General features: G+C 29.4%; 1 long non-coding RNA gene across 1 annotated transcript; it reads left to right on the top strand.

The window, feature by feature from the left end:
- LOC109342312 lies at nt 10214–10953 on the top strand. Its single transcript, XR_002107047.1, has 2 exons — nt 10214–10330; nt 10681–10953. It is a non-coding gene; the product is annotated as an uncharacterized LOC109342312 (long non-coding RNA).

Genomic DNA, 11191 nt, shown 5'->3' with positions numbered 1-11191 from the left:
AATCATTTCAAATCATTTTGTTTCACATTAAAAAGCATAAGTATTTTCATAATCGATTGATAACAGAAACAAAACACCAAAACCCTAAATCAAACCAGATTTGGGAAAGAACATGAAAACCTAATTTCATCCATAAATCAATTTGGGGTGGCTCTGATACCACTTGTTGGAGAAATTCCTTCTCCATCCGAAATCCATAGAGTGAATGCGGAAGTCCTTATGACCATGGCTTTGTTCCCACAACCTAATGTGTATGCCCATACATACACCCGAATGGAACATCCATGGTCCAGACCGAAGAAACCCCAAATGAGTTCATGGTGAAGAAGAAGAACATACATTGTTGAGCCATTTCCGGAATCTCGAAGGTATGAGGGTGAGATGATCTTCCAGATGATAGAGCGCCGAATGGTTTTCCTTTAGTTCTCTCTAGAGGGGAATGAGAGAATACCTTAGTTTCTGAAAAAAAATGAAATTGCTACTTTGCAAAGCCATAGCAAAGTTTTAAAAAAGATCTTAATAAACCCACTTCTTCTTCATGTTAAAAGTGTGTTGCTCTTGAAATTAAAGTTTTTTCACTAAATTGGTAAGTAATAAATTCTCACCTAGCGCACGAGTTCGTACAAAAAGTCTTATTGAGTTTCCCGAAAATAAGTTCGTCTTCATGCAATTGAGAAATCGTTTGGTTGTGCCTAAGCCAATCAAAGATCCTAAGATCTCATCAACAATCAATGTGACTAGGCTATATATACCCCATAATAATCATCAATCAACATAATTAGATCATTGATTCCCTCTAGAATCATCGGTCGACATAATTGAATCATAGATGCCCTCCACAATTATTAGTCAATATAATTCATTTTCAAAATAAGTAGAATATACAACTAATGATTAAAAGAACATGATATATAAGTCTTTGTTTACTTTCACGAATATATATGTTTTCATCGATGTACAATATTATCGAAGCTCAAGGAAAGTTTGATTTGTAATCATGTAGTGTGAAATATTATAATTATCCAAGATATTCTATGCTTCCACTTTATAATTTAAATGTAATTGAACCAATAATATTTTATGAGTTCAACATGTTAGAAGAAACATAATTGCACATATAAAATAAGTTTTTCAATACATTAATTATTACTTACTAATTTATGGAGTTTTAGTGTTATAGTGTTACCTATAATTGATGGAGACGTCTTTTCCATTTCTTACCATTCATCTCGTCTCTTTTGGCCCCTTTCTCTTCTTCTATATTTTCTAAGTACTAGGCCTTAGGGTTTGATATGACTAAAATCTAAAGCTTAAATGTTTTTCAATCTTATTCTCTTATATTAACTCAAATTATCATTAATCATATTCTTATTTTTATTAAAAATAAGATCTTTTACTTTAACTGATTTATTAACTTTTGGTAACAATTATAAACTTCTAAATTTTATCACAAATCAAATATTTCAATCAATCAATCACATTATAACAATGGTGTAATGGAAACCAAACAAAAATCCACCTAGAATGTTCTGGTTCTTAGAGAAGGTTCCAACATCAGCTGCACTCCAAGTTTTATTGAAGAATGTTATGATTTCTAAAAAATAAGGATGAGTATCTTCATAAAATCTAAAGAACTTGATATTTTGAATGTGATTGAGGAAGGGCCTTATGAATCCTTCATTATAATCAATGGTGTAATGGAAACCAAACAAAAATCCACCTAGAATGACGAGGATAACAAAAAAGGCACACTATGATATTAACGACAAAAATATCATCACTTCAGCCCTTGGTATTAATGAGTGTGTCAAATTTAAGTCAGCAAAAGAAATGTCGGACACATTAGGCACTACTCATGAGAAGACTGAGGAAGTCAAACGTTTCAGATTTAATACTCTTTCCTATGAGTATGAAATGTTCTGCATGAAACCTGGTGGAAAGATTCTTGATCTCCAAAAATTGTTTATTCATCTTACAACCTACTTGATTGCACTAGGAAAATGTTGTCAAATAATAACCTAAATCTAAAAGTCCTTAGGTCCCTCACAACAACTCGACAACCCAAGATGACAACCATATCCAAAAAGAAAAGCCTATCTAAAATGTCATTGGTTGTACTTTTTGTAAAGTTATAGGAACACGAGTTGGAATTAATCCAACTCGAGCAATATGAAGAACGAGAAAAGAAGAGGAAGAACATTTCATTGAACGCAAAGGCGAATGCATGTGAAAACTCCGGTCATGAATCAGAAAAAGAGGACATGGAGGATATGAGCAATCTTATGCAGAGGTTCAACAAAAATTTTAAGAGGAACAAAGGTGTAAGGGTTGGACCAACCAGAAGATTAACCAAGAGCAATGAGGCTCCCATACCATGGCAAACATTCAATTGGTTTGAATGTGCAATACCTAGTAATATGAAGGTGGACTACCCTACCATAAAGAAGAATCCCTTCAATGGGAAGTCAGAAAAGAAGAATGGTAGACGAGCATACATTGCATGGGAAGAGAATGACACTAGTTCAAACTTAGAACCAGAAAATGAAGAGCAAACCCATCTATTTGTAACGGTGTCTCATCAATCTGATGATGATGAGGTAAGTGAATCGGAATCCTTGTTTAATCCCTCTTTCAATGAACTACAAAATGCCTTTAACGATTTACATGAAGAATATATTAAGCTTTCCAAATTTTTCTTAAAATAGAAAAATGAAATTGCTACTTTGCAAAGCCATAGCAAAGTTTTAAAAAAGATCTTAATAAACCCACTTCTTCTTCATGTTAAAAGTGTGTTGCTCTTGAAATTAAAGTTTTTTCACTAAATTGGTAAGTAATAAATTCTCACCTAGCGCACGAGTTCGTACAAAAAGTCTTATTGAGTTTCCCGAAAATAAGTTCGTCTTCATGCAATTGAGAAATCGTTTGGTTGTGCCTAAGCCAATCAAAGATCCTAAGATCTCATCAACAATCAATGTGACTAGGCTATATATACCCCATAATAATCATCAATCAACATAATTAGATCATTGATTCCCTCTAGAATCATCGGTCGACATAATTGAATCATAGATGCCCTCCACAATTATTAGTCAATATAATTCATTTTCAAAATAAGTAGAATATACAACTAATGATTAAAAGAACATGATATATAAGTCTTTGTTTACTTTCACGAATATATATGTTTTCATCGATGTACAATATTATCGAAGCTCAAGGAAAGTTTGATTTGTAATCATGTAGTGTGAAATATTATAATTATCCAAGATATTCTATGCTTCCACTTTATAATTTAAATGTAATTGAACCAATAATATTTTATGAGTTCAACATGTTAGAAGAAACATAATTGCACATATAAAATAAGTTTTTCAATACATTAATTATTACTTACTAATTTATGGAGTTTTAGTGTTATAGTGTTACCTATAATTGATGGAGACGTCTTTTCCATTTCTTACCATTCATCTCGTCTCTTTTGGCCCCTTTCTCTTCTTCTATATTTTCTAAGTACTAGGCCTTAGGGTTTGATATGACTAAAATCTAAAGCTTAAATGTTTTCTCTCTCTTATTCTCTTATATTAACTCAAATTATCATTAATCATATTCTTATTTTTATTAAAAATAAGATCTTTTACTTTAACTGATTTATTAACTTTTGGTAACAATTATAAACTTCTAAATTTTATCACAAATCAAATATTTCAATCAATCAATCACATTATAACAATGGTGTAATGGAAACCAAACAAAAATCCACCTAGAATGTTCTGGTTCTTAGAGAAGGTTCCAACATCAGCTGCACTCCAAGTTTTATTGAAGAATGTTATGATTTCTAAAAAATAAGGATGAGTATCTTCATAAAATCTAAAGAACTTGATATTTTGAATGTGATTGAGGAAGGGCCTTATGAATCCTTCATTATAATCAATGGTGTAATGGAAACCAAACAAAAATCCACCTAGAATGACGAGGATAACAAAAAAGGCACACTATGATATTAACGACAAAAATATCATCACTTCAGCCCTTGGTATTAATGAGTGTGTCAAATTTAAGTCAGCAAAAGAAATGTAGGACACGTTAGGCACTACTCATGAGAAGACTGAGGAAGTAAAACGTTTCAGATTTAATACTCTTTCCTATGAGTATGAAATGTTCTGCATGAAACCTGGAGAAAAGATTCTTGATCTCCAAAAATTGTTTATTCATCTTACAACCCACTTGATTGCACTAGGAAAATGTTGTCAAATAATAACCTAAATCTAAAAGTCCTTAGGTCCCTCACAACAACTCGACAACCCAAGATGACAACCATATCCAAAAAGAAAAGCCTATCTAAAATGTCATTGGTTGTACTTTTTGTAAAGTTATAGGAACACGAGTTGGAATTAATCCAACTCGAGTAATATGAAGAACGAGAAAAGAAGAGGAAGAACATTTCATTGAACGCAAAGGCGAATGCATGTGAAAACTCCGGTCATGAATCAGAAAAAGAGGACATGGAGGATATGAGCAATCTTATGCAGAGGTTCAACAAAAATTTTAAGAGGAACAAAGGTGTAAGGGTTGGACCAACCAGAAGATTAACCAAGAGCAATGAGGCTCCCATACCATGGCAAACATTCAATTGGTTTGAATGTGCAATACCTAGTAATATGAAGGTGGACTACCCTACCATAAAGAAGAATCCCTTCAATGGGAAGTCAGAAAAGAAGAATGGTAGACGAGCATACATTGCATGGGAAGAGAATGACACTAGTTCAAACTTAGAACCAGAAAATGAAGAGCAAACCCATCTATTTGTAACGGTGTCTCATCAATCTGATGATGATGAGGTAAGTGAATCGGAATCCTTGTTTAATCCCTCTTTCAATGAACTACAAAATGCCTTTAACGATTTACATGAAGAATATATTAAGCTTTCCAAATTTTTCTTAAAATAGAAAAATGAAATTGCTACTTTGCAAAGCCATAGCAAAGTTTTAAAAAAGATCTTAATAAACCCACTTCTTCTTCATGTTAAAAGTGTGTTGCTCTTGAAATTAAAGTTTTTTCACTAAATTGGTAAGTAATAAATTCTCACCTAGCGCACGAGTTCGTACAAAAAGTCTTATTGAGTTTCCCGAAAATAAGTTCGTCTTCATGCAATTGAGAAATCGTTTGGTTGTGCCTAAGCCAATCAAAGATCCTAAGATCTCATCAACAATCAATGTGACTAGGCTATATATACCCCATAATAATCATCAATCAACATAATTAGATCATTGATTCCCTCTAGAATCATCGGTCGACATAATTGAATCATAGATGCCCTCCACAATTATTAGTCAATATAATTCATTTTCAAAATAAGTAGAATATACAACTAATGATTAAAAGAACATGATATATAAGTCTTTGTTTACTTTCACGAATATATATGTTTTCATCGATGTACAATATTATCGAAGCTCAAGGAAAGTTTGATTTGTAATCATGTAGTGTGAAATATTATAATTATCCAAGATATTCTATGCTTCCACTTTATAATTTAAATGTAATTGAACCAATAATATTTTATGAGTTCAACATGTTAGAAGAAACATAATTGCACATATAAAATAAGTTTTTCAATACATTAATTATTACTTACTAATTTATGGAGTTTTAGTGTTATAGTGTTACCTATAATTGATGGAGACGTCTTTTCCATTTCTTACCATTCATCTCGTCTCTTTTGGCCCCTTTCTCTTCTTCTCTATTTTGTAAGTACTAGGCCTTAGGGTTTGATATGACTAAAATCTAAAGCTTAAATGTTTTCTCTCTCTTATTCTCTTATATTAACTCAAATTATCATTAATCATATTCTTATTTTTATTAAAAATAAGATCTTTTACTTTAACTGATTTATTAACTTTTGGTAACAATTATAAACTTCTAAATTTTATCACAAATCAAATATTTCAATCAATCAATCACATTATAATATATAGTTGAGAGAATAATTTTAATTATATAAGAAAACTAGCATATATAATGATAAGGATAGAATATGATAAACTAAATACAAATAATATCCTTCAAAATCAAATAATATATGGACAAATATAATCAAATAACAATAATAATTATAATCGTTACACTAATGACAAGAATATATAAATAATATAATTCTATTATTATTTCTTATCTTTACTTTGACATATATTCTTAAATTAGATTGATTATATTACTGTACTTATATTATCATGAAATAAAACTATAATACGGTAATAAATTAATTACGAAAATATAGTAATCTTTGGGATGTTAGAAAATAATGGTTGATGAAAAATAAATATGTTATGATTGTTACTTGATTTTGCAATTTCATTAGAAAATTAATGACTGTTGAAAATAAAAACAAATGTTATTTGGTAGAAAGTAAAGAGCCTAACCTATAAATATGAGTGTAAGACACACCAATATATACAAAAATATAGATGCAGGAGAAATACATAGAGTTCTATGAATCTCGAAATAAATAACTTCCCCGTGTTTCCGAAAAACAGTGAGTCAATGACACGTGTCATGCATCAACTATACATAATGAACAAGGATCCTCTCTATTAATAAAAAGATACACACTCGATTTTACATTTGTTTTTAATGGTAAAATTTTTATTTCATTGTATATAAAAGGATAAAAATATCTCACCATATTATTGTTTCCTTTGTTTTTTGTACTACTCGTCTCTCCATTAATAGAGAGAATCTTTACTCATACAAAACCTTGTGCAAGTCAATGTTGTCGAACACATGTTGAAAATAAACCTCGTCCCATGTAGCCGACAAAGCCAATCATTGACCTTTTGTTCTGTCTAGTTTATGTCGCAAGTTTCCTACACGTGACATGCATCTCGTGGGAAGTCCTTAATCATCCCATAATGTCATTCATCCCTAGTCAGTGCATGTATCTCCTGCTATGTCAGCATCTTTTTCCTTCCTCGATGGACATCGTCCGCCATTTTTTGTGCTTGTGGGTCATGTTTTCACATGTGGTAAACTAAATAATTTTATTTCATTTTCCTATTATTTCTTTAATAATTTTTATTTTTATTTTTAAAAGTAAATACAATAAAATTAAAATCATAAATATTAAATAAGTAATTAATATTAATTTAAACATTAATGGTTAAGTAAATGATTAATTAAATTATAGTATTTAAATAATAGTAAAATATTACATTTAATAGTTTATGTGAAGAAGTTATTAGGAAGGTTACGACTTATGTGTTATCTCACTTCCTAGTTCGAGTGGACAAACTATTATGGGCATTAGTATTATTTCTGCTATCTCTAGAAGTTGGAAGTCGATTCATAACCAATATGATTTCTTCTGCTATTAATTCTATTTTAATTTAAATATTTTCTTTAATAAAAATAGATAAATTATTTGAGAATCTATTAGTAAGGTTTCGGTTAGTATTGTATCTTACTTTTTCCTTCAAGTTGAGAAACAATAATGGTCATTACTATTACCTTTATAATCTATATAAGTTGAGAAACAATAATGCGATCTCTTTTGCTATTATTTATCTCACTCTTATGTTATTAATAAATGAAGCCAACAATTATTCACTTCTCATCCCAAAATAACATAGTCTTGATTTTCCTATAGAATCTAGGCCTACACTAGAGCAAGAGAAACTCTTCTCATACAAAACAAAAAACAAACAAAAAAATATTTTGTTTTGTTTTAATAAATAAATTATTTCATTAAATAATTTAAGGGTATAATTAGACTAAGTAGTGGTTTAATATGTGAGGATGAGTTGCTAATATTTGTCTTGACCCATAATCGATTCTCAAGCCCAAAATATTAGTTCAATGACCATATTTCCACATTTGGCAATAAAAGAGAATGTTATACATTTTGACCACAAAAAATATGGTATTGATAGAACAAAATGTAATGGTGATTGCAAATTATTTGGAAGAGTTAGGAATTTCATTCTTTCTCTTCCTAAGTCATCGTGAAACTAGACAGGTTATTAACTCGATCAGGGTATTGATTCAATGGATCATTTTCTTCACCAATGGGTCCATTTATTTTTGTTATGGTGTGCAGTTGAATTCTATTGTTCAAAAACTTATATGACTTGTGAAGAAATATGAAGGTAGTTGGATTCTTTTGTTGAAATATTTTTACTTAAATAAATATTATTTTAGTCTATTCACCTAATAAGATTAAGGCTTGACTATTGCTTCTATAAGTATTATTTTCATTCACATTAAATTATCTAATGTCATTATTACATATTCCATTAATAAATATTGTGTCTTTGTTCAAATAATAGTATTGAATACATTGCATAATATTATATGATTAATAGTGAAAGATTGAATTTAACCACATATAAATATACTTGTCTCTTAGCTTGTTATCATCACACACTAGTCTAAAAAAATTCAAAGGAAAAAAACATGACACAATTCAAAGTTATCATGGCTAAGAGAGCATTTCTATGTTCCCTCTTCATCTTACTAATTATACTACAACCAGGTTTTACTTCATTGTGACCCTACTTATTTTCATTTTCATTTTTCACTAAAGCTAATACTATTACTTTTTTACTAAATAAATGATTTTCTGTTGAATCATTAGACTATTTTTTGATAGACAATAGTTTATTTATATTTGTGAACATCTTATTTCCTAATACTTTATTGTGATGATATTAACTATAATGTTAATAAGTTGGGATTGCTATTTGTCAGTCATATTGTCTTATAAGAAATATCTTTGCATAAAAATCTTCGTGTAAAATTTCTTGTATGCCATGTTAAAAATATGATATTCCATGAACCTTCTACTAAATTCTTTGTCAAATTATAAATGTTAATTATTTTCAGGAAGTTCAGAAAACAAGTGTTGCAAAGACTATATGGACGATAATTGTAAAGATGCTTCATGCAATGAGAAGTGTGTACAAGAAAACTTCTGTAATAATGGAGTATGCAAAATCAGAGGTGGACATAAAGTTTGCCATTGTGCATGTTAGAATAATGGTATCATGGTGTAAAACAATCCTATTCAAACTATCGTGTATTGGAAGGATTGTAGACAATAAAGTCTTGTCGCCTCATTGGAAAATAATCAACAATAAACAAAGAAGCCATGTATCTTATGAAATATTTATTAGAAATTCAAGAGCAAAAGAATATGGATTTCATTCATTGAATGACTATAATTGAATGGAATGAATAAAATGATTACAAATAAAGTAACCAATCTATTATATAGAAAATACAAGTAACTTAATTCTACCTAACTCCTAACTAACTAGCTAATCTATTTTACCCTTATTTTTAATCATGAAAATACACAAGGTAATGCGATCTCTTTTCCTATTATTTATATCACTCTTACGTTATTAATAAATGAAGCCAACAATTATTCACTTTTCATCCCAAAACATCATAGTCTTGATTTTCCTATAGAATCTAGGCATACACTAGAGCAAGAGAAACTCTTCTCATACAAAACAAAAAACAAAAAAAAACATTTTATTTTGTTTTAATAAATAAATTATTTCATTAAATAAGTTAAGGGTATAATTAGCCTAAGCTTTAATATGTGAGGATGAGTTGCTAATATTTGTCTTGACCCATAATCGATTCTCAAGCCCAAAACACTAATTCAATGACCATATTTCAACATTTGGCTATAAAAGATAATGTTATACATTTTGACCACAAAAAATATGGTATTGATAGAACAAAATGTAATGGCGATTGCAAATTATTTGGAAGAGTTACGAATTTCATTCTCTCTCTTCCTAAGTCGTTGTAAACCTAGACAGGTTATTGACTCGATCAGGGTATTGATTCAATGGATCATTGTCTTCACCAATGGGTCAATTTATTTTTGTTATGGTGTGGAGTTGAATTCTATTGTTGAAAAACTTATATGACTTGGGAAAGTTGGATTCTTTGATGGAAATATTTTTACTTAAATAAATATTATTTTAGTCTACTCACCTAATAAGATTAAGGCTTGACTATTGCTTCTATAAGTATTATTTTCATTCACATTAAATTATCTAATGTCATTATTACATATTCCATTAATAATTATTTTGTCTTTGTTCAAATAATAGTATTGAATACATTGCATAATATTATATGATTAATTGTGAAAGATTGAATTTCACCACATATAAATATACTCGTCTCTTAGCTTGTTATCATCACACACTAGTCTAAAAAAATTCAAAGGAAAAAAACATGACACAATTCAATGTTATCATGGCTAAGAGAGCATTTCTATGTTCCCTCTTCATCTTACTAATCATACTACAACCAGGTTTTACTTCATTGTGACCCTACTTATTTTCATTTTCATTTTTCACTGAAGCTAATACTGTTACTTTTTTACTAAATAAATGGTTTTCTGTTGAATCATTAGACTATTTTTTGATAGACAATAGTTTATTTATATTTGTGAACATCTTATTTCCTAATACTTTATTGTGATGATATTAACTATAATGTTAATAAGTTGGGATTGCTATTTGTCAGTCATATTGTCTTATAAGAAATATCTTTGCATAAAAATCTTCGTGTAAAATTTCTTGTATGCCATGTTAAAAATATGATATTCCATGAACCTTCTACTAAATTCTTTGTCAAATTATAAATTTTAATTATTTCCAGGAAGTTCGGAAAACAAGTGTTGCAAAGACTATGTGGACGATAATTGTAAAGATGCTTCATGCAATGAGAAGTGTGTACAAGAAAACTTCTGTAATAATGGAGTATGCAAAATCAGAGGTGGACATAAAGTTTGCCATTGTGCATGTTAGAATAATGGTATCATGGTGTAAAACAATCCTATTCAAACTATCGTGTATTGGAAGGATTGTAGAAAATAAAGTCTTGTCTCCTCATTGGAAAATAATCAACAATAAACAAAGAAGCCATGTATCTTATGAAATATTTATTAGAAATTAAAGAGCATGAAAAGAATATGGATTTCATTCATTGAATGAATTGAATGGAATGAATAAAATGATTACAAAGAAAGTAACCAATCTATTATATAGAAAATACAAGTGACTTAACTCTACCTAACTCCTAATTAACTAGCTAAATTATTTTACCCTTGTTTTTAATCAAGAAAATACACAAGGTAATGAGTTTAAACTAATTATTAGTCCTATATAAT

The sequence above is a fragment of the Lupinus angustifolius genome, chromosome LG01 (genome assembly GCF_001865875.1).
Source record: "Lupinus angustifolius cultivar Tanjil chromosome LG01, LupAngTanjil_v1.0, whole genome shotgun sequence".
Classification (NCBI taxonomy): domain Eukaryota; kingdom Viridiplantae; phylum Streptophyta; class Magnoliopsida; order Fabales; family Fabaceae; genus Lupinus; species Lupinus angustifolius.
This window is presented reverse-complemented; position numbering and strand designations above follow the sequence as displayed.